General features: G+C 38.9%; 1 protein-coding gene across 2 annotated transcripts in view; it reads right to left on the bottom strand.

Annotated features, from left to right (window-relative positions):
* Positions 1 to 25334, bottom strand: part of VPS41 (VPS41 subunit of HOPS complex) — a 2347711-nt gene that overhangs the window by 294023 nt on the left and 2028354 nt on the right. The gene's annotated exons all lie outside the window — the stretch shown is intronic.

The following is a 25334-nucleotide window of genomic DNA, read 5'->3' as shown; positions in this document are numbered from 1 at the left end:
TAACAAAAAAAAAAAACATGATTATGTATGTTATTTATTTTGAGCAAACCAGTAAAACATTTGTAGTTATCAGACATCTCACAATTAGAAATCAATACTAAAACAAGAAGAGAAGTTATTAAACATAAAGATGCAAAGAAATGCTACCACAAAACTTGCCAATTCTGTAAAGATTAATAGTGAGACGGCAACTCAAATGATAAAAATTAATATAAGATGTTAAATCCTAATTCAGAGATCACCAGTAACTGTAACATATAAACAATCTTGCATGCATTATTAGAAGTCATGATGCTTTTCAGCACTTGAAGCAATCAAGACAAAATCAAAATTACATTTAATTTCAACTTCGCTTTTTCTGAAGCTACACAGAAGCACATATTGCGAGAAGAAATAAAATCGGTGACGCTGTTTTGAAATGCATGTCGGCCGATTTGTTTTGAATGTCCCATCTGCTTCACACATTTTCTATGGAACAGAAAAGTACAGTTGTGTACACTTACTGAGTGTATTCACTGTTGCAGTCATCACACTTGGGTTATCTGCCTGCAGGAAGCACTCAGTCGGCCCGAATACCAGAGACTAAATATTTCTACGTCGGTTGCTGTCGCTCCAGGACTGACGTCAGGTCGTCAGGGGTATAAAAACAGGCAGCCAACGCCATTACATCAGTTTTTCTTGCCCCAAATGTCAGGAGCCCCCAAAATAGGGAGCTAAATTATGGTGGAAAAACACCAACAGTATAAGTAAATACCAATAGCCCTGTAAAGGGTGAGAAATAGAGATAGAGAAGGAGAGAGAGAGAGAGAGAGACAAGGGGGTGGGAAACCAGGACTGCAACAGTGAATACACTCGAACATCTACATTTATGGTAAGTGTACATGACTATACTATGTTCTTTGTGTTGCACTGTTGATTCCCAAAGCTGAAGAATGGGTGGAGGCAGTCAAGAAGTGCTGGGGCTGGCTAGAATGCCCTGCAGGACTGCTGCTGCAAAACCCGCCCTGGATTTGGAAAAGATAGGCAGGTGGTAATGCTTGGTGAAGGTATGAACAGAACTCCAGGTAGCAGCTTCCAGAATGTCTCTGGTAAGGACTCCCCTGAGGAATGCAGTAGAGGTATAAGTTGCCCTAGTGGAATGTGTTCTGACCCCTTGAGGGGTTGGTTTCCCATGGTGTTTGTAACAGAAATGGATACAGTGTGCTATCCATTTGGAAATAATAATTTGTTTAGATACAGCCTTGCCCTCTGCCCCTGGTACAAAGCTGACTAGTAACTGGTCAGATTTCCTGAAGGGCTTAGTCCTGTCCAGGTAGAATCTGAGCTGTCTGTGCATGTCTAAAGAGTGCAGGATCCTTTCCCCTTTATTTTGACGATTAGGAAAGAAGGTTGGCAAATGGATAGATTGGTTAAGAGCTACACTGGACACCACTTTAGGCATAAAAGTAGGGTTAGACTTGAGAGAGACCCTGCCAGCATGAAAAATAATGGAGGGTTCCACAGCCATAAGTGCTTGTAGCTCAGACACTCTTCTGGCTGAAGTGATGGCCAGAAGCAAGACTGTTTTCCAAAAGAGGAATTTTAACTCTGCTGACACTGCAGGCTCAAAGGGGGGGGGGAGCGTGAGCTTTTCCAGTACAAAGTTAAGGTCCCAAGCAGGGGTAGGTGCTCTCCTTGGTAGCCTTAAGTTGTTGGCCCCTCTCAGGAACTGTTTAATGAGAGGGTGAGAGAACAGAGGTGGCTCAGTGTTGTAATGAGCCGAGATGGCAGAGGCATGGATCTTAATGGAAGAGAAGGAAAGGCCTCTGTAGAGTAGATCTGTTAGGTAATCCAGGATTAGAGGTAAGGAGGGCAGAGCTGTGTCAGCTCCTTTAGACTGAATCTAGGAACAATACCTTTTCCACTTATCAGCTTAGGATTTCCTTGTACTGGGTCTTCTGGCTTCCAGAATGACATCCAGTACCTGCTTGCTTAGGCTGGTCACTGGGGGAGAATTCAAGGAATAAGTCAGGTTGTAAGGTTCAGGGTTTGCAGTTGCGGATGCAAGATCTGTCCCTCCTGCTGAGTGAGGAGGGTTGGGATCTGAGGTAGATGCCATGGTGGCACCGGTGACAAGCTGCGCAGTAGTGGGTACCAGTGCTGGCGTGGCCAGTCTGGGGCAATACGGATTGCCCTGTCTGTTCTGTCTTATCTTGAGTAATATTCTTGAAAGAAGAGGCAGAGGGGGGAAAGCATAGCTTGAAAGGTTTACCCACTGGAAGGATAAGGCATCCACTTTCCATGCCCTGCTGTGAGGTGTCCTGGTGCAGAATTTGCTGAACTGGTGATGGTAGGGGGAGGCAAAAAGGTCCACCTCTGGTATCCCCCATTTCTGGGTTAGCAGGCTGAAAGTGCTGGGGTCTAATTTGCACTCGTGTGGGTCTAGGAGATTTCTGCTTAAGTCGTCTGCCAGAGAGTTTTGTTTGCCTGGCAGGAATTGAGCTTGCAGATGAATATGCATGTCCAAGGCCGTGTTCCACAGTGTCATGGCTAGCCTGCAGAGTGGGCGAGAGTTAGTTCCCCCTGCTTGTTGATGCACCACATAACTGTGGTGTTGTCTGTTTTTATTAGCAGGGGTCCTGGTGAGAGTAGGGATCTGAAAGCTGTCAGAGTATGCTGAACAGCTAGCATCTCTTTTTGGCTGATGTGCAGATGAATTTGACTTGGGCTCCAGTGGTCCTGAATGCACTTTTCGCCCAGATGTGCCCCCAAGGCATAGTCTGATGTGTCTGTGGTTAGGGTCTGGGTGGCGTGGGGTTGTGTAAAGGGAAGCCCCTTGTTGTGGTTGCATGCTGCTGCCCAGCAAAGAAACTGTCCTTAGACAAGGTATGATAGGAATGATGGTTTCCGGAATGATGGTTTCCAGGTCCTGAGAATGTTGGCACCAAAGACTTTTTAATTACCACTAAAGTTTCCTCATATGTAGTCTGGCATATGGAATTAATAGAATGCAAGAAGCCGTGAACCCTAGAGCCTGCAGGATTTTTCTTGCGGCTAGCTGGGTTTTGGTGGCCATTTGATTGAAATAGCCTCTTAGATAGGCTTGTTTTTCTGGAGTAAGGAATGTTATCTGGGAGGCTGTGTCCAAGCTTGCTCCCAGGAATACAATCTTTTGACTGGGGACTAGTTTTTATTTATTTTTGTTGATAGTGTACCCCAGGGAGGTTAGAAGGTTCTTTACAAATGTCAGGTGCTGCATCAGCTTTTCCCGACTGTCTGAATCACACAATCATCCAAGTAAGGGTATATTTGAATCTTTCTCGGTCTGCAATAGGCAATGGCTGGAGCCAGGCATTTTGTGAAGACTCTGGGAGCAGAGGATAAGCCAAAGGGAAGTGCAGAGAACTGATAATGCATAGATCCTGCCCTGAAACGTAGATATTTCCTGCATGATTCCCTGATAGGGATGTGCAAATAGGCTTCTTTTAGGTCTAGGGTGGCTAACCAGGCCTTTTTGGACAGCATAGGAAGAAGCTGCTGAAGGGTGAGCATTTTGAATTTTGGTACCACCAGGAATGTGTTTAGAATGGAAAGATCTAGGATTGGGTGCCCTCTTTTCTGGGTACCAGGAAAAGTCTGGAATAAAACCCTTGACCTATCTGTTCTGCAGGAACAGGTTAAATTGCCTTTATGGAGAACAGGGATTGAACTTGGCTTTGTGCCTCTGCCCACTGGTTTCGAGGAAGGTCTGGGAACCCTTTCAGGGTTGGCAGTGTGTAGAAGTAAAATTTGTACCCCTGGGATAAAATGTTGAGGACCCATCGGTCTTTGGTGAGGGAGGTCCAGTTTTTTGCATGGTAGGCAAGTTTTTCTCCTAGGGCCACGAGCAATTGGGCAGAGGTGAAGAGTGGAGTTGAGAAGTCATTGTCAATTCTTTCCGTAATGGGGTGGCTTAGCACTCCCTGTTTTAGAAGTGGAGGTACTCCATTGCTTAGATCTCTGCATACCCTGAGACTGTAATCTGGGGGGTCTGTTTCCCCTGGTCTAGTTTGAGATGGCCTTGAGGGGGCTGGAAAGGACCAATGTTTTGAGGGGCAATGCGTACTGAATCTTGAAGGCTGCACCTGCAAAAAATCTTTGACTGTCTGCATAGACTTAGCTTTTTCTTCCATCTTTTTTAGAACCTCTTCTGCTTTGGTGCCAAACAAATTGTCCTTATTCAAAGCAGCGTCTAGTAATTTTCATTTGACATGGTCTGGCAAGGTCTGTTCCTTAAACCAAGCATGCTTTCTCAGTACAGAACAGTGACTGCTGCCCTGCAAGATGCTTCTAGGGCGTCAAACCCACATTGCAAGGTATGCTTGCTGACTTGGCTTGCAGAATGCATAAGTTCCTGTAATTCTTTATTTTCTGCACAGTCTGTAAAGGTAGATCATTTTTGCTTAATAAGTTCCATAATATGTTGCTGGTATTTCAGCATGTGAAACTGGCAATTCAATGCCCTAATGGCTAGAGTTGCAGAGGTGTATACTTTTTTACCCCATCTGTCTAAAGCTCGAGAATCCCTGTCCGAAGGGGTGGGATTCTTAGCTGTACTTGCTTTTATACCTTTAGGCCCTTGGAAAATGACCTCTGGGTCAGCAGTAGGATTTTTGAAAATAAATTTGAGAGAGTTAGGGACTCTGTAGAACCTGTCTGGTTTCCATGGAGCAGGGGGTAAAGTATCAGGAGTCAGACTGGATTCCATAAAGACATCATCCACAACATCCAGAACAGGAGGGATAGCTAAATGTCTATGTTGTGGCAAGTCTAAAAATTCTCGGAGTCTCTTTTTGGACTGAGGATAATTCTGGCATTTCCAGTGGAAGTGCTCTCTTAAAGTATGAAGGGTTTCACTAAAAGAAAAATCCTCTGGAGGGGAAGCACGGCAAATGGATTCCTCTGCATCGGAGTCCTCATAAGCAGATAAAGGCATGTCTTCATATTCAGAAATGTCAGAGTCGTCAGACTCTTGGTCAGTTAAAGCTGCTGGGGACAGGTCTCTTTTTCTCTTAGCAGGGGAAGGCTGGCTTCCCCTAATCAGCATGAGCAGGTCTTCTGCCATTTTAAGCATTTGAGATTGTGGCAAGGAAGCAGGTGCTTGAGACTGGGTCGTCGGTTTTTTAGGTGTAGCTCGTACTCTGGCCTTAGAAACTCGGTAGTTTTAGACAAAACTGAAGACGTGAAAGAAGTCGTCGGTTTGTGTCAAGTATCGGTAATGCAAAGAACTTCCTCAGAAGCCGGTGTCTGCACAGCGGCTCTGGACCCATCCAAGGTAGAGACATCCGCAGGGTCTGTAGTCAAAGAAGAGTCTTGCAGCATACAGGACTCCGAATGGGTCTCGGTAGTGGCCTGCAAATTCATCAAAGTGGGCTTCAGGGGCTGCGAAAGTGCCTCACTGAGCACTGGCGAACTGGCGATTAGCTTAACGGAAGCGTCGTTGGCAGTTATGGACCTGTGCAGTCTGTCGATGTCTTTATCCTTACGTTTTCATTAGTCAGATGGCTTACCAAAGCCATTTCGGAATACGGAGATCGAGAGCGAAAGTATTTAGTGACAAGGGCCCGACGATGAATAGTTCGGGAGTTGAACAAAGCACAAAACCGACAGCGAGGAACATCGTGGTCTGGGCCTAAACAGATGACGCTGTAAGAATAGAAATCTTGGTGTGGTACTTGCTTTCCACGGGTGAGACAATTGTTAATTTTTTCTGACATCCGTTAGAGCAAGAAAAAAGGATCCTCAATGGCGTACTTAGCTTTAGAAGACTTCAGGATGAATCCATTCGGAAACGAAAACTCAGGTAGCGGCCGACCGGCACTCATGCGAACTGCTTCTGCTTCGGGCTCCTCAGCAAGAAAGACTGATGTAATGGTGTTGGCTGCCTGTTTTTATACCCCTGACGACCTGATGTCAGTCCTGGAGCAACAGCAACCAACGCAGAAATACTAAGTCTCTGGTATTCAGGCCAACTGAGGGCTACCTTGCAAGCAGATAACTCAAGTGTGATGACTGCAACAGTGAAACACTAAGCACATCACTGCAGTCTCATTACCAAAAAGCTTCATTCTACAACCCTTTTAAAATGTCATCTGTCAGTCTTACATTCTTCATCAGTATTTATAATCTTCAAACTTCTTAGAGGATGTTCACTACATCCATCACACTTTCCTTAATTTTTTTACTGAATTCTTTATAGCAAAGTTGCTAACAGCAAACAGTCACTTCAGATCCTTTTTTAGCAAGTGCAAGGCTGTTTTCCCTCATTAAATGCATTTAAAAATAAATTAATCAGTAGTCAAATAAGCATTAAAGAATGGGAAAAAAAACACAAACAAGATATCATCCATATAACATACTTGAATAAAATGAAAAAAAAAACAGAGCATTAAGTTTCACCAAAATGAAAAAATACAACTTTAAGTTTTGCCAAAATACTGCAGTTTCTTCTAATTCAACACCTTGTAAATACTACTTCATACCCTTCAACCAAGGAAAAGGAACTACAAGGTACATTCCAATTTGCTAATAACAATCTCTTGAAACAAAACATGCTGAATTGCATACAATATTATCAAGTCATGTAGTCAGTTGCCAGATCCAAATTTACCTCTTCTGCTTATTTATGAATTTATCCTTGGATGTCATGTCTGTTCTGAGTGGTCTAACGTTTTAACATATTTTTCAGTGAAAACTGTAATAGTTTTAATAACTTTAATAATTTCTGTTCCATTAAAATGTTCAATTTTATTACATGAATAAATGTTTACTAAGTTATTAAAATGTTCAATTTGTATAACTTTATTACACTGAAAAGCCATTCTTGATGCCATTTCTGATATCAGTCTTATTTCTTTCACTTCTTGGCCAAGTTAAGAAAGTCATCTTAGCTCCAGTAAGAGCCTAGAATGCATTTTGTCATGCAAGTCCAGCTGTCAGACAGTTACTATGGAATAGAAATGACAAGTCTTTTTAGTGGCTTCTGTAAACTTTGAGCTGATCATGACTGTATAGTATACAATGGAAACGGTGTGAGCTATAAGATCCTGTCATACAAGTGCTATGTGTCTGGTACTGAAACAGTATTTTTTTTTTTTTTTTTTTGAGGATTTGTACTAAAATCTACACAGAAATTGCTGAGACAACATTCAAATCAATAGCTGTACTGGACACCCCTGTAGCAGACACTTTGAATAAAATGAAGGAGAAGGTAACACTAAGACTTGGGAGAGGGTGTACCAGCGTAGCAGAGCAGAGAAGCATCAGACTTTATAAGCAAGAATAGCAGCCAGAACAATGAATGAAGTAAGACAAAAGAATGTAGAGGAAGAATATAAAGAGTTGGCAAATGAAAAATAGATGATGATTTAGTAGATGCACATTTGTTGTTTCAAGACTGGTTAGACTCACGCTCAAAAAGACCGGAAGTACTGAAAGATGTCTGGTGTATCAAGGCAAGCATTTCTGACATTACTACTATTACAGACATGCTTAGAAGGACAGGAGCTGACAGATGACACCTCACAGGTAAATGTGTCTGATATTAGGATTTGGAGCATTTTGGTCAGGTTTGGTCATGGTCAGCAATTTCTGAGAACTGAAACTTTACTGCCTGAGCCAAGAATTAAAGGATGAGAAGGCAAAAGATGTTTCCCAAGGAATGTTAATTGACTTACACAGTTTAACTGGCTGGGAACTATATTCTCATCTATCCTTTGGTAAACTGCCCAATAAGCACAAGACTGTAAGTTACTCAGAGGTGAATTACAAACTTTGCACTGCAATGTAAGTGGCTAAAAATCTTATTTTAGTATCTTAGACCTTGAACTTCTCCTCACACCTGAAACAATTTTACTTGTACCAATACAAAGATAATAGGTCATAAGGCGGAAGGTATCCTCAGCTGATCTTTGTATACAATATTTTAGGCAATATTAAATTTAGTCTGAATAGTATAATAAAAGAGCTTTTTTTATAACACCAGTATTCCTGCCTGCAAGGAAACAATGAAATGTGAAATATTTATTCACATAGGCTGCTAACTTCATTATACACAGCATGACTAGCCTATAGTGATAGAAAGGGACAGTCATTTTTTTCTGCATTTATTTATTAGGAGGTCTGTAAGATTTATAGAAGTTATTACAGTTTACATAAAGTTTATACAGAGCTTCTATAATAATTTCTATAAGTGTCTGTTGTGTCTCTGCAGCAATTAACACAAGATTACACTGCTACCTTTTACACATTAGTATACCAATTATTTAGCAATATTATGTTTGTGCTTTAAGAACAGCAACCTTTTTTCACTTAATTAAGGTGATTAACTGTAGTAATGTTCTAATGAGGGAAAAGTGAAACCATACAAGAACAATTTTGATGGTGTGCACCCCCCTTGATGCAGAAATATGAAAACGAAGGTCACAAACAGTATTTCAGGAAAATACAGAGAGAAAGCAGGCACACCTCAAAGGCACATGGCAAGGATCAAACAATTTACATTGCAAAATAAACAGAATACTAAAAGCCATAAGCCCCCCCCCCCCCCCCCACACACACACACATATGCGCTAGGGGAAGACAGCAAAGTGAGGAAAGTGAACTGGAGCTGGTAAGTTTACATCAGGGAGAGAACAATGGGATCACAAATAAGGGATACAGTGGGGAATGAAAGAACCATGCAGAAGTGAAGACTAACATAAAAGAGCTGAAACAGAAGAAGAAGAAGAAAAATGAGATGATTTGTGATGATAAAACATTCACAATTGTAAGAAGTAGAACTGGGAGTTTCAGGATAACCTATATTTATTATAAGGCCCCCTCTTTAAAAAGTGGGACAGTGAAAATGTTTACAATGAGTGGCAACATTTAATCTTGAACTGTTATGAAGAAAATGACATACCACAAAAGGACAGGAAGAGATCAAGCACACTGAAAGAAGTGAGTTTGATTTGAGGAGAGGAAAACAAAATTTAAACTAATGAAGCTGGAGGAGAATTTAAGGTAAGGGGAAAAAAGCAACACAAAGACATTCTTTCAGGACATATTTTCAAAAGACATAATGAGATCCCCAAGAAAAGTGAAGAGACAAACATTCTTCTAATGGAAAAGCACACAACAGGTCAAAATAACCATGGAAGATATTAAGAAAATTAAATTAAAGAACTTCCAAGATGGCTACACATTCAGTAACAGCTTGACAGTGTGAAAACAGAGAAGGGCAGTAGACTTTTGTTTTCTTGTGTAAATTTCAGTAACTGGCTAGTATGTGTACTGCCTGGATACCCGGATAAAATAAATACAGAGCACCTGTAAAAAAAATCAGCTACAAAAAGTGTGGAAGAAACACTGACTGGGGAAAGTTCTGCAGCTGTTCAGCTAAAAGCAATGCAACTTCCAGTAACCTACAAGAAGACAACTACATACAGACCTGGTTAAAATAAACAAAACACCGATGGACTACATCTACACAAACAACAACAGGTTGGAAAAAATGGAAGAAGCTTTAAACAGATATTCAGATGAGGTGATAAAGCTGCAAAAATCAAGAGGTTAAAATAAAGAAAAGGCTGGCTGAATACAAGGCTGCTCAGGAAGAGAGGTTTCAAAAAATTATAGAATTAGAAGACACAGCATGTAGGGAAAACCAGAGATTTTCAGCTATTCCAGAGAAGCTGGAAGGAACAGACTACAATAACTTTATGAAAGCACAAATAAGCAACTGGACTGGTATTCCACAGCAGGAGTTGCTAGTTGAAAGGGCACATCGTGTGCATGTTCCTAACCTGGCTATGAGAAAGCCACCTAGACGTTTAACAGTAAAGATGCAATCCTACCAGCAGAAGGAGTTGATTCTGATAAAACTGTGGCAGAAGGACAAAATACTAAAAGTGGGAGGACAGCAGAGTGTTTGTGGACAATGATTATTCAAGGTACACCAGGCAGAAGAAGAGTAAATTCATTCCACTATTCAGGGAATGTCGAGACGCAGTTGTGAGATTCAAACTGCTGTACCCAGCTGCCTTCAAGGTATTCTTCCCTGGAGGGACAAAATCATTTTTTGATGAAGTTCATGCTAAGGAGGAAACACAAACGTTTGTCCAACAAAAAGTGAGCTGTAAAAGAGAAGGAGATTCTGCTTCTTTTTCTTCTGGTAATAAAGATCACAGAAAGACTGCACCTGTGAAACCTTTTACACTGTTTCAACGGAATATGTTGGAGAGAAGGAAGAGAGCATGAGAGATGACTAGAAGAACTGAGACTACATTGGAAATGAAGCAGAGACAGGATCTGGAAGATGGAAAGGAACAGTAATAAAACCAGCAACAATGTGGGATTACAATGCAATAATTATATTTGTGAAATATGACAGAACAAGAAAATCTGGAAATATTGGACTTTTTCAGAATTTGTTGGACTTGTGGGGGCCTCTAAAGTATATGCCCTACTTCATGTCATTAATGTTCAGAAAAATGTTTTGGGGAGGAGATGGGAGAAAGTTAACTAAGCAAAGAAAACATGTTTTTGTTTTAGCAGTACTCTTTTTGTAGTGTATGGTCGTCTTTGCATGCTACAAAGTAAAGTTTTCTGAGTTATTTTTAAGTGTAATTGGGATTGTAAATAGGTACTGCTGTTCTTTTTTTAACCTTCTTTCTCCCTTCTCTAGATCTTATTGTTTAGTTTTAAGAAATGTAGGCACTGCAATGTTAGAAAAGCCTGGTTAAAGCACGATAAAAGAAAAATAATGTGTTTTTTCTCCTTCTTGCACGGGAGAATGACTGGATTAAGGACCTTAGATTGATCTAGTAACAAGTTTTAAGAGAAAGCAAGTAAATGAGAAAGAATACTGAATATTATGATGCTTTTTTTTCTAGCAAATGAATGTATGTTTAGTAGCAATTCTGTATCTGGCCCTCATGTCTCCATGGAAACAATCTGATAAAAGGGAAATTGATCATCTGAATCTCACGTCTCCATGGAGACAATCTGATAATGACAAACCGGCTGCCCGGTTCTCATGTCTCCATGGAGACAATCAAAGAAAAATTGGTTACAGTCTGGAGGAAAGTTGACAGATATGAATCAATGTGGTTTTGTGGAGGGGAGGCAAACAATTGACAACATTAATAGAACACTGATGATCCAGATGGAAGCAGAATGTAAGAAAATACCACTGTTGCTGGTGAGTCTTGATGCAGAGAAAGCATTTGACAGAGTAAGGCTGGGTCTTTATGAGTAGGGCAATGGAAACATTTGCAATTCCTGAAAAAAATATAAGGTTGATTATGAAGTTATATAAGGGATCAGAGGTGAAAATTAAAATGGGTTGGGTCCTTTCTGATAACTTCTGCTTGAGCAGAGGAACCAGGCAAGGATGTCCTCTTTCGCCTTTGTTATTTGCATTATATTTAGAACCAATGGCAAAGAAAATAAGGGACACAGAAAAGAATATAATTGGTATCGTAATCAAGAAAAGCTGATGACATTATTTTATACCTGACAAAACCAGAGTCACTACAGTGTTGTGGAACATTTTGAGACAGCTTCAAATATTTTCAGGATACAAAATTAATGAAGCTAAAACAAAGGCAACAGTGGTAAATTATGTACAAACATATGACTGGATTCAGCAATAGGGACATGAAAAAATGAATTATTTAGGAGTATGGATTAAAATATTTTCTGGTGTGGCAGCTAAGGATACGTGGGAAGAAGCTAAACAAAAGAACACAAAAACTGAAGAAATGGAAGCTTTATTATATGGATATTAATAGTAAGATACAAGCAGTTAAAATGTTTTTAGTCCCATTAGTCTTATACACCGGCCAGGCATATTTTTATCAACCAGAGAAGTTGTGGATAGCAATTAATAAAGAACTGAAGGACTTTATCTGAGAAGGGAAGACAGCAAGAGCCAAGTGGGATAAACTGATTTTTCCAGAAGAACAGAGTAGATTGGGATTACCCAATATGAAAGGGGTATTTCAAAGCTACACAGTTAAGGCTCCTATGCATAGCACAAGCACGAAACAATAATTCAAATTGGAAAGGGATGATGTTGAAATGGGGGGGGGGGGCTCAAGAAACAAGGAGAGACTGGGACTTTGGATGCAGGCCTTTAAGGAGAATAACAATAGTCATACAGAATATTATAATTATAAAGTACCAGAAACTAAGTCAACACAGGAATGGAGAAAGGAGATTCTGCTGATAGGAATGACTGCAATTAGGGATATATACAATAGGCAAGATGGGGCTGGAATTTACTAGAAAACTGGCAAAGGAACCAAGGTATTGGGAATAAATAACTAGAAAGAGAAAGGTTAAAGAATGGGAACACACCAGGAATTTATTTGGACTGCAGGTTAAAGATTGCCTTCCCTATCAAGGATTGATATCAGAGTATAGGCAAAGAGTAAGAAAAAAGGGGGTCTTAAATGAAAGACCAACACTGGTAGAATTTTTGGTAGAATCTAGAACAGAATCTGCCATTAAAAAACAAATAACTAGTACAGCATATAAAACATTGCATGATAATTATTAGAGTCAATCAGAGGAGGTTAGAAAGGATTGGGAAGAGAGACTGGCTAAGCAATTCACAAAAAAAAACAATGGGATGATATATGTATGTCTCCCAAATACGCAACAAAATTAAGATTTAGGATTTTTGCTTGGAAATGTTTACATAGATATTTCTATACCCTAAGCAGCCTCCACAGGATTTTTCCTCAGGTAGACAGCAAATGTTGGAGGTGTGACAGGGAAGAAAGAGTTAATTGGGAACTTATTTTCTGGGAGTGTGGCAAGTTGGCAGACTTAAAGGATTCCATGTGAGATGCACTGTCAGAGATGCTGGCTGGACAGACTGGTGCGAAAATAGAGATGATTTTTTGAGCAATGATACAGAATCGGACTTGCCTAGACATGATAAGACCTTGCTGTGTCTAATTATATTGGCTGCCAAAAAAGCAATTAACAGAAAATGGATATCAAAATCTAAAACAACTATACTAGAAGTGGTGACTATAATAACATAGCTAAAACAACTGGAATTGAGTTCTTTAGAGAACGGTAGGAGAAAACTACATAGGAAAAAATGGTAATTGTGGGAACAATACATACAGGGGAGGAATGAGGTTTAAAAGAAGGCAGGACCTAAATGACCTATGTAATGTTTGACTGAAAATGACTGGGTGGATTATAACTGATGTATAATGTCTGCAACTGGGAGTGTGTCAGTATGGTTTTTGATGTAAGATGTTTGCAACTAGGATTGTGTTTGTGTGGTCTGTTTTCATTTATATAAATGTATGATGTCCTATGTCATAAGTGATGGTTTAATAAAGATGTTTCTTGTTTAAAAAAAGGGGCAGGAACAGAATCATTTATGTAATGTTGATTAGGTCATATGATATATAGCAATATATAGCAATATATGAGAAGTATACTGTTTATAAACATGAACTATTTGCCTATGTCACAAGTGATACTTCAATAAAGGTGTTAGTTTAAAAAAAAGAAAGTTAAATTAAAGAATGGCAGACTTAGAAAATAAAACTTAGAATGCATCATGAAGTACATCATTGTAGCATTGGTGGTATAGTGGTGAGCACATCTGCCTTCCAAGCAGTTGACCCGGTTTGATTTCCCGCCAGTTCAACAGGTCTGTACATTTACACACTCATCTCAATGGTGCTGTAGGGAGACCAAAATGTGATGCTCATTTAGTTCTTTATGGGGCATGTTGTGATAATCACCCAGTATGTAGCCTGTTTGTCTGGCAGCTGGCTCAGAGGGTACGGCTGGGAGCTGTAGTGTGATGCCCCTGCTATGGCCCAGCAATCAAGGAGCCTCAATCCTCACCACTAGCACCAGTGAGGGATGTGCACATTGGAAGGATAACAAGTACACACACAGTAAAGTGCAACTTCCCTTAAGCGCACACTGACATTACAGTCAGTCTGGGGCTGGTTTCTCCTTTTCTCTCCAGGTCCCCAATAAGACTCCCCACTGGCACAGCTATAGGGTTCAGATCTCAGCCAAGTGGTCAAGCCAAAACCTCCAGCACACTCTCTGTCCAACTAGTGCTTCGTGTCCCTGCCCAAGTAGCTGACATACACACACACACACACACACACACACACACACACACACACACACACTTTGAGATTTGATTTATATACAAAACACACAGACTCTACTGCGGTGCTGGTGCTGCGGTAGGGTTGTCACCTCACAGTAAGACGTTGTTCTGTTCGATTCTCAGCTAGAGCGTCTTCTGTGTGGAGACATGCTTGAATGGGCGTACCTTTGTTGAAGGTTGTGCATCAGGGCCGGCAATTCGGCACGTAAAAATCTACTGCCAATCATTAGCGGACCGGAGTTCTGCTGTGGCGACCCCTAACTGGGAAAAGCCGAAAGAAGACAAAACGCACAGACTGTCCTGGGGAAGGATGGCACAGGTTCAATAGCTATGCCCCCTTCTGCCCAGACTACAAGGTAAAAATCACTGCCACCAACCAGTACTTATCAGCTACTTAAAGCCCTTCCCAAAGGGTGACCAATTCTACTGTGTAATATTACTGTTATCCAAACAGTGTGACCAAGGTTAAGTCTATTTAGGAGTGGCCTATACAGTGTCACCAAATACATATGCAAGTACTCTAGGAGCTTATATATCTCTACACAAAAACAGCCAAAATTAATAGGTTTAAATATATTTAATAATAAGTAATAAAGGCACAAAACAATGCTCATTAACTCGACACAGTGACAATAGAGTTTAGAATCACAGGAAATACTTTAAAATAGCACTGCAGAACAGTCTCACATAAATACAGAAAACATCTAGACTACTCTTGCTATATTCCTATCTGTCTCTATGAGATACTATGCCCTAAATGTCTTATTTACACAGCCAGGCTGATACAAGTGCTGACTGGATGTGTTCAGATCCAGACACAAATACAAAATGCCCTGACTTTTTCTTTGAGATAGCTCTTAAATTAACAATACACATTACTGCTGAATCATCTCAGATTACATCATTCTTGTCATCTCTGCCTAAGTTTCTCAGGTTAGCAGGAACTTACATTTTAACAGGTCTCTATTAAAATACTTATCTCTCAGAAGCTGGCAATTCTCTCTTAGAAGCTTGCCTGAAACTGAAAGTCGTAAAACAATTACTCTGGAAACCTGTAATTACCTCTGTTTCCAGACAACAGAAAGAAGCCCCTAGCATAGACATCCTATATTTTAGCTGAGATAAACTAACTTTATAACACATTGTAAAACTCTTTACTTATCAACTTATTTTCTTAGAATTTTGCAAGTTAACTTTGTATGTCCCAAATTCTACTATGAAACCATACATTTGCATTGACATATAGTTTATACACATTTCTGCTCTTTTCCAGCAGGGTGCACTGTGGTTACAATTTTGAAGCTCAGTACATAACATATAGTTTTCTTACATTTTTAAGGCAAGCATACAAATCATACTACTATTCACAAATGACATAGAATTATTTACAAAATTCTATCTGGCTGGCTGTCAGCCTTCACATGTAGTTCCTGTGGTATGGGGTTTGATCTCCTTAGCCCTCATTTGCCTACTGTGTGACCTTAAGCAAGTCACTTAACCAGGCAGCAACTGGGATTTGGGCTAGGCTTCTTAATGCTCTCCTGGACTGCAAGCATAGTAACTACTATGAAATCTATGAAATTAGATGAAGAAGGAAAGGGGTTAAATGGAGGTAGTAATGGAAAAGCAGCACAAAATCAGAAGGATATGGGAGAGGATCACATAAATAACTGAGAAATAATCATGGAAATAAGTGAGGTATAGTAAGAAATAAAGTTTAAGAAGTTAAAGGAAAAGGGACAGAGGCCTCTAATAAGAGAGAGAGAGGCGAATCAAAGAAATGTTAATGATAACAAGAGAGAGGTGAGAGTATCTCAAGTGGAAAGGGCATTATTATTTGCAAGGGACAGAAAAATGTGGGTGAAAGAACAGGAGACAAAATAAGAGGCTGAAAAAATGACAATGCGAATGCAGTGAAAGAGGAAGTAAAAGAAACTGACAATGATAGCTCTATCTCTTACAGACTAACACCAATCGTGAATTCAGATAACTATGGAAATGTCATTATGCAAACAGAAATGCCATAGAAGTGGTTGCTGGTGTAAGGAAGGCCAAAGTAGCAGCCGGTTTGGTGAATTTTAAAACTATGACTAAAGCTCCATGGCCAGTATGCACAGTAGCAAGTACTACCTTTTCACAGGTCATGCATCAGATAAACAGGAACATAACTACCTACAACTCTCTCCCTACCTATACATTCTACAACCACACTATCTGCCCATCCCTACCCCTCCCTGCGTCCTCTCACTACACTCTATTTCTCTCTTCTTCCTAGCCCATCCCACACTCAAAAATAAAATGTTGATAAACCTTGTCTTTGTCTTCTCTCTTATATGGTATGTAGTGCTGTCCTTTATCAGGTTAGGAACTATATTATTTTTGTCTGTCTTTTGGTTAACATAATGATGTGCTTTTGCCAAAATCCCTGTGTATCCTAGCATCCCACATGCTGATCAGTATGCCAGGTCAACAATATAACTTTCCCTATTACCGTATATCAATTTCTGTTTATCTTGTTAATTAACACTATTTCACATAATGTATTTATATGTACTATAGTGGAACTTTTCTACCCAGGCCTCTGCTGAAAATGGGCTTGTCTGACCAGTCGGACCTTCCCGGTAAATACATGTAAAATAAATAATAAATAAATAACCTAAGCTCACTTACCGGAACTTGCAACTTGCAAATAATATTCACCAGACAAAGAAAAGAAAAGCAACAATAAAATGTTTTAAGGCACTCTGACATTCTGACAGCGAGTGCACTATCATAAACCAACTTCTGCAAGTTAACCTGAAGGTGATATTAACTCCCCCTCCATAAAAAAGAAAAGGCTTCTAACTTATAAAAAAAAAATTAAATTATAAGGGGGTATCACCCCTCTATATATTATGCAACTGAAAGAAAGTAAAAGTACTAACGGTTGGAAGGTTAAGGGGGACTGGAAGCCCCCTTTACCCTAAGTCCACCTTTATATGGTTAAGACAATCCATTCTCTCTCCCTACACTATACCCTAAGGGATCTGAAAACAGCATCTATGAAGTTAAATATGCACACTCTAGGGTTACCATCTGTCCCTTTTTATGCAGGACAGTCCCTATGTGGATACTTTTGTTCTGTGGGGGGAAAATAGCAAATGTCCTGTGATTTTTAGGGAAAAAAATGTTTACTACTGTTCCTGTAGTAGTTGCATAAAACAATTACTTTGTATCTAAAACACTATTATGATATTAAAAAAAGAAAAGAAAATGCTCACATGCTGTAAGAGTGAAATATAGTTATAGTAGAAAAAGCATGAATTGTATGGGGAAAACATGATAGGAAACAAACTAGAAATAACATATTAAGCAAAAAAAGGACTTTTTCAGAACAGAAAATGGGTTTGTAGGGGTGGTTGCAGAAGATAACACTTTTTCATAAACCTAGTGAATCTGACACTTCACATGTATCATCTGACCTTTACATTACAAAAGAAAAGTAACATAAATGACATTTTTCTACTTGACTACAGTTAGAAAATGAAGATATAGGAAAGTACACCTTAAGAAATAAACAATCTTTTAAGCTATATGGTTGACACTAAATTTTGAGATGGGCTAGGAAACTAAAAAGAATTGGCAAAGAAATGCTGAAGGATACTTATAGAACTGGCATAAGGTTCCATATAGAAAATAAAAGAAGTTATGTACTCACCATAACGTTCCATGTGAGTTGTTCATCTCCAAAATCCAACGAAAGAGGCAACACCACAGCTTGTAGCAAAAACGTTTAATAATCCAAGTCAATCAGATAAAAGTAGTGGGCGCTTTCACGTTTCAAAGAACATTTCATCAGACTTTAACAATTCAGTATTCATCTAACTATGTTAAATACCATTGCTCATTTCATCTGCTCCAATCAATTACAGAAATTGCTCATGACATCACCAAACAATTAAATAAACATTTAAAGCTCAGTCCCACTCACACATATCAGTTAAAAAACACAATGCATATAGTACAATATTAAAAACAACCTACCTAAAATTTTCCTAAAATATGTATGTGTACATGTATGTTGTGTCTTTCGGCTTTTCCCGGTTAGGGGTCGCAACAGCGGAACTCCGGTCCGCTAATGATTGGCAGTAGATTTTTATGTGCCGAGTTGCCAGCCCTGACGCACAACCTTCAACAAAGGTACGCCCATTCACGCATGTCGCCACACAGAAGACGCTTAAGCTGAGAATCGAACAGAACAACGTCTTACTGTGAGGCGACAACGCTACCGCAGCACCACCACCGCAGTTTATGTATGTATATAAAAATGTGACATGTTATGAATAATGGCATAATGCATAAATTCAAGTTTATGGCTATAGAATTAGTAAATAAAACAGGTAGACTAGGTAATATCAAGAACTACACAGAAGAACAGGAAAATGGATAATGCGGCTTCAGTCACATAGGGCACATGGGTTGAATGACAAAATAACAATAAAAACATATTTAGCAGCCCATCCATATACACATTAAAGGTATGATTATGCCTTAAAAACTGGAGTGGAATGGTTTTAGTTATATGAAGTTTTAAAGCTTTAGTTAATATATTTATTTATGAATGTATTATTTATGAATGCATTATTGATATATATAAGTATATACGCATACATATTTTAGGAAAACACAGAAAAATGTGGTCTTGAATGGGAGTTAGAACAGACTTCTTGAGATTAATGGTGAATCCCAGAATGTGCAGGAGGAGTATGGCAAAGCATAGATCCTGCAGAAGCTTGGACAGGAAGGGAATTAAGACAGGAAACTGACTCTGGAGGGAAAGTATCTAGAAAGAAGCGATCTTTTGAAAGGTGTTGAGAAATGAGAGGTCTAGGATAGGTTTCCATGACCCCTCTTTTCTGGAAACCAGAAACATCCTGGAGTAAAACCCTGTTCCTCATTGAGATTCTGGAATGGGACGAATGGTTCCCTAATCCAACAGATCCTGCAGAACCACAGAAAAGTGACGAAGTTGGTTTGGAGGATGTTGAGGAAGGGATTTCCACACAACATAACCATGATGGATAATGGAAAGTAAACAAGAGTCTGAAGTAATTACTGTTGCCAGTCAGAAAAAAACTTGAGGGACAGATGAATCTGGATGAGGGGAGGGGGACAAACTATGTCAGATGGAGGCACATTTTCCTGAAAAGAGAGCTTTTGATTCTTAGAAGTCTGGATGGGTTTATCAGAAAATATGTGCTTAGGTACCCTTTTCCCTTTAGAAGGCTGACGAGGTTGTCTATGAACAAAGCAGATTTAGAAGAATAGTTTCTCCAAAATTTGGGGATAGAAGAAACTAAAATTTGTTTATGGTCTTGCATAACTTTACCTTTGTTGAACAGAGTCTTAAACAGCTTACAAACAGACTTTTATTACTTAAAACTTCAAAACAACCAGTAAGCGCTTTCATTCCCTTATTGGAACTTCTTCAGACCTAAATGCACAATTACTAACTCCATTTAAATACTTAATTAGCTTACATGTGACTCACAGCTTAATGCATTAACCCTTCCCTTTTTAAAACTACCTTAAAACTATTTGTACCAAGTTTACCTCCTAGTGTAGAAATATTTATACATGCTTTTAAAAAAGACCTGTATGATGGTTACAGTTGTGAGGAACGTAAAGTATGCAGCAATCTGTCCAAGGACGAGCAATTGGCTCTATATAATTTGCGAAGGAATGACAGTATAGCGATTCGCCCATCTGATAAGGGTGGGCCAGTTGTGATATTGGATGCTGACTATTACCATCTGGAAATACAAAGTATGTTAGCTGATGCAAGTGTTTACAAGACTGTTTCATCAAGTACTGTACAGTCTATGATGAATCATATTAATGATACACTTTATGAAACTATGTGTTTAGCTATTATGACTAAGCTTTGGCCGGTTAAGACCTGCATGCTATCAACTTGAACGCATAAGTGAAGCTAAGTAACTTTTATCTGCACTTTTTAAAGTAATTTGTTTGTGTTGCATTGAGGAATATCTAGCTGGAAGCTGTGACTCTGTTTTTCAGTAGTACATGTGGTATTTTCAGTTAAGGCTTGTTAAAAACCTGCATAGCCAGTGATAGGTGGGGGTAGTTTCCTTCATTGTTATTCAGTTTCTGTCTTATACAAGTGGTACAGTGAATTATCTTCTGTTTAAACTGTGAGCTTTGGCCGGTAAGACCTGCATGCTATCAACTTGAACACATAAGTGAAGCTAAGTAACTTTTATCTGCACTTTTTAAAGTAATTTGTTTGTGTTGCATTGAGGAATATCTAGCTGGAAGCTGTGACTCTGTTTTTCAGTAGTACATGTGGTATTTTCAGTTAAGGCTTGTTAAAAACCTGCATAGCCAGTGATAGGTGGGGTAGTTTCCTTCATTGTTATTCAGTTTCTGTCTTATACAAGTGGTACAGTGAATTATCTTCTGTTTAAACTGTGAGCTTTGGTGGTTAAGACCTGCATGCTATCAACTTGAACGCATAAGTGAAGCTAAGTAACTTTTATCTGCACTTTTTAAAGTAATTTGTTTGTGTTGCATTGAGGAATATCTAGCTGGAAGCTGTGACTCTGTTTTCAGTAGTACATGTGGTATTTTCAGTTAAGGCTTGTTAAAAACCTGCATAGCCAGTGATAGGTGGGGTAGTTTCCTTCATTGTTATTCAGTTTCTGTCTTATACAAGTGGTACAGTGAATTATCTTCTGTTTAAACTGTGAGCTTTGGCAGGTTAAGACCTGCATGCTATCAACTTGAACGCATAAGTGAAGCTAAGTAACTTTTATCTGCACTTTTTAAAGTAATTTGTTTGTGTTGCATTGAGGAATATCTAGCTGGAAGCTGTGACTCTGTTTTTCAGTAGTACATGTGGTATTTTCAGTTAAGGCTTGTTAAAAACCTGCATAGCCAGTGATAGGTGGGGTAGTTTCCTTCATTGTTATTCAGTTTCTGTCTTATACAAGTGGTACAGTTAATTATCTTCTGTTTAAACTGTGAGCTTTGGCCGGTAAGACCTGCATGCTATCAACTTGAACGCATAAGTGAAGCTAAGTAACTTTTATCTGCACTTTTTAAAGTAATTTGTTTGTGTTGCATTGAGGAATATCTAGCTGGAAGCTGTGACTCTGTTTTCAGTAGTACATGTGGTATTTTCAGTTAAGGCTTGTTAAAAACCTGCATAGCCAGTGATAGGTGGGGTAGTTTCCTTCATTGTTATTCAGTTTCTGTCTTATACAAGTGGTACAGTGAATTATCTTCTGTTTAAACTGTGAGCTTTGGCCGGTTAAGACCTGCATGCTATCAACTTGAACGCATAAGTGAAGCTAAGTAACTTTTATCTGCACTTTTTAAAGTAATTTGTTTGTGTTGCATTGAGGAATATCTAGCTGGAAGCTGTGACTCTGTTTTTCAGTAGTACATGTGGTATTTTCAGTTAAGGCTTGTTAAAAACCTGCATAGCCAGTGATAGGTGGGGTAGTTTCCTTCATTGTTATTCAGTTTCTGTCTTATACAAGTGGTACAGTGAATTATCTTCTGTTTAAACTGTGAGCTTTGGCAGGTTAAGACCTGCATGCTATCAACTTGAACGCATAAGTGAAGCTAAGTAACTTTTATCTGCACTTTTTAAAGTAATTTGTTTGTGTTGCATTGAGGAATATCTAGCTGGAAGCTGTGACTCTGTTTTTCAGTAGTACATGTGGTATTTTCAGTTAAGGCTTGTTAAAAACCTGCATAGCCAGTGATAGGTGGGGTAGTTTCCTTCATTGTTATTCAGTTTCTGTCTTATACAAGTGGTACAGTGAATTATCTTCTGTTTAAACTGTGAGCTTTGGCAGGTTAAGACCTGCATGCTATCAACTTGAACGCATAAGTGAAGCTAAGTAACTTTTATCTGCACTTTTTAAAGTAATTTGTTTGTGTTGCATTGAGGAATATCTAGCTGGAAGCTGTGACTCTGTTTTTCAGTAGTACATGTGGTATTTTCAGTTAAGGCTTGTTAAAAACCTGCATAGCCAGTGATAGGTGGGGTAGTTTCCTTCATTGTTATTCAGTTTCTGTCTTATACAAGTGGTACAGTGAATTATCTTCTGTTTAAACTGTGAGCTTTGGCAGGTTAAGACCTGCATGCTATCAACTTGAACGCATAAGTGAAGCTAAGTAACTTTTATCTGCACTTTTTAAAGTAATTTGTTTGTGTTGCATTGAGGAATATCTAGCTGGAAGCTGTGACTCTGTTTTTCAGTAGTACATGTGGTATTTTCAGTTAAGGCTTGTTAAAAACCTGCATAGCCAGTGATAGGTGGGGTAGTTTCCTTCATTGTTATTCAGTTTCTGTCTTATACAAGTGGTACAGTGAATTATCTTCTGTTTAAACTGTGAGCTTTGGCAGGTTAAGACCTGCATGCTATCAACTTGAATGCATAAGTGAAGCTAAGTAACTTTTATCTGCACTTTTTAAAGTAATTTGTTTGTGTTGCATTGAGGAATATCTAGCTGGAAGCTGTGACTCTGTTTTTCAGTAGTACATGTGGTATTTTCAGTTAAGGCTTGTTAAAACCTGCATAGCCAGTGATAGGTGGGGGTAGTTTCCTTCATTGTTATTCAGTTTCTGTCTTATACAAGTGGTACAGTGAATTATCTTCTGTTTAAACTGTGAGCTTTGAGCGGTTAAGACCTGCATGCTATCAACTTGAACGCATAAGTGAAGCTAAGTAACTTTTATCTGCACTTTTTAAAGTAATTTGTTTGTGTTGCATTGAGGAATATCTAGCTGGAAGCTGTGACTCTGTTTTTCAGTAGTACATGTGGTATTTTCAGTTAAGGCTTGTTAAAACCTGCATAGCCAGTGATAGGTGGGGGTAGTTTCCTTCATTGTTATTCAGTTTCTGTCTTATACAAGTGGTACAGTGAATTATCTTCTGTTTAAACTGTGAGCTTTGGCAGGTTAAGACCTGCATGCTATCAACTTGAACGCATAAGTGAAGCTAAGTAACTTTTATCTGCACTTTTTAAAGTAATTTGTTTGTGTTGCATTGAGGAATATCTAGCTGGAAGCTGTGACTCTGTTTTTCAGTAGTACATGTGGTATTTTCAGTTAAGGCTTGTTAAAAACCTGCATAGCCAGTGATAGGTGGGGTAGTTTCCTTCATTGTTATTCAGTTTCTGTCTTATACAAGTGGTACAGTGAATTATCTTCTGTTTAAACTGTGAGCTTTGGCAGGTTAAGACCTGCATGCTATCAACTTGAATGCATAAGTGAAGCTAAGTAACTTTTATCTGCACTTTTTAAAGTAATTTGTTTGTGTTGCATTGAGGAATATCTAGCTGGAAGCTGTGACTCTGTTTTTCAGTAGTACATGTGGTATTTTCAGTTAAGGCTTGTTAAAAACCTGCATAGCCAGTGATAGGTGGGGTAGTTTCCTTCATTGTTATTCAGTTTCTGTCTTATACAAGTGGTACAGTGAATTATCTTCTGTTTAAACTGTGAGCTTTGGCAGGTTAAGACCTGCATGCTATCAACTTGAACGCATAAGTGAAGCTAAGTAACTATTATCTGCACTTTTAAAGTAATTTGTTTGTGTTGCATTGAGGAATATCTAGCTGGAAGCTGTGACTCTGTTTTTCAGTAGTACATGTGGTATTTTCAGTTAAGGCTTGTTAAAAACCTGCATAGCCAGTGATAGGTGGGGTAGTTTCCTTCATTGTTATTCAGTTTCTGTCTTATACAAGTGGTACAGTGAATTATCTTCTGTTTAAACTGTGAGCTTTGGCAGGTTAAGACCTGCATGCTATCAACTTGAATGCATAAGTGAAGCTAAGTAACTTTTATCTGCACTTTTTAAAGTAATTTGTTTGTGTTGCATTGAGGAATATCTAGCTGGAAGCTGTGACTCTGTTTTTCAGTAGTACATGTGGTATTTTCAGTTAAGGCTTGTTAAAAACCTGCATAGCCAGTGATAGGTGGGGTAGTTTCCTTCATTGTTATTCAGTTTCTGTCTTATACAAGTGGTACAGTGAATTATCTTCTGTTTAAACTGTGAGCTTTGGCCGGTTAAGACCTGCATGCTATCAACTTGAACGCATAAGTGAAGCTAAGTAACTTTTATCTGCACTTTTTAAAGTAATTTGTTTGTGTTGCATTGAGGAATATCTAGCTGGAAGCTGTGACTCTGTTTTTCAGTAGTACATGTGGTATTTTCAGTTAAGGCTTGTTAAAAACCTGCATAGCCAGTGATAGGTGGGGGTAGTTTCCTTCATTGTTATTCAGTTTCTGTCTTATACAAGTGGTACAGTGAATTATCTTCTGTTTAAACTGTGAGCTTTGGCAGGTTAAGACCTGCATGCTATCAACTTGAACGCATAAGTGAAGCTAAGTAACTTTTATCTGCACTTTTAAAGTAATTTGTTTGTGTTGCATTGAGGAATATCTAGCTGGAAGCTGTGACTCTGTTTTTCAGTAGTACATGTGGTATTTTCAGTTAAGGCTTGTTAAAAACCTGCATAGCCAGTGATAGGTGGGGTAGTTTCCTTCATTGTTATTCAGTTTCTGTCTTATACAAGTGGTACAGTGAATTATCTTCTGTTTAAACTGTGAGCTTTGGCAGGTTAAGACCTGCATGCTATCAACTTGAACGCATAAGTGAAGCTAAGTAACTTTTATCTGCACTTTTTAAAGTAATTTGTTTGTGTTGCATTGAGGAATATCTAGCTGGAAGCTGTGACTCTGTTTTTCAGTAGTACATGTGGTATTTTCAGTTAAGGCTTGTTAAAAACCTGCATAGCCAGTGATAGGTGGGGTAGTTTCCTTCATTGTTATTCAGTTTCTGTCTTATACAAGTGGTACAGTTAATTATCTTCTGTTTAAACTGTGAGCTTTGGCCGGTAAGACCTGCATGCTATCAACTTGAACACATAAGTGAAACTAAGTAACTTTTATCTGCACTTTTTAAAGTAATTTGTTTGTGTTGCATTGAGGAATATCTAGCTGGAAGCTGTGACTCTGTTTTTCAGTAGTACATGTGGTATTTTCAGTTAAGGCTTGTTAAAAACCTGCATAGCCAGTGATAGGTGGGGTAGTTTCCTTCATTGTTATTCAGTTTCTGTCTTATACAAGTGGTACAGTGAATTATCTTCTGTTTAAACT

The sequence above is a fragment of the Protopterus annectens genome, chromosome 3.part0 (genome assembly GCF_019279795.1).
Source record: "Protopterus annectens isolate FY-2018-M chromosome 3.part0, PAN1.0, whole genome shotgun sequence".
In the NCBI taxonomy this organism is placed as follows: Eukaryota; Metazoa; Chordata; order Ceratodontiformes; family Protopteridae; genus Protopterus; species Protopterus annectens.
Note: the sequence above shows the minus strand (reverse complement) of the source record. Positions and strands in the feature narration are given on the sequence as shown.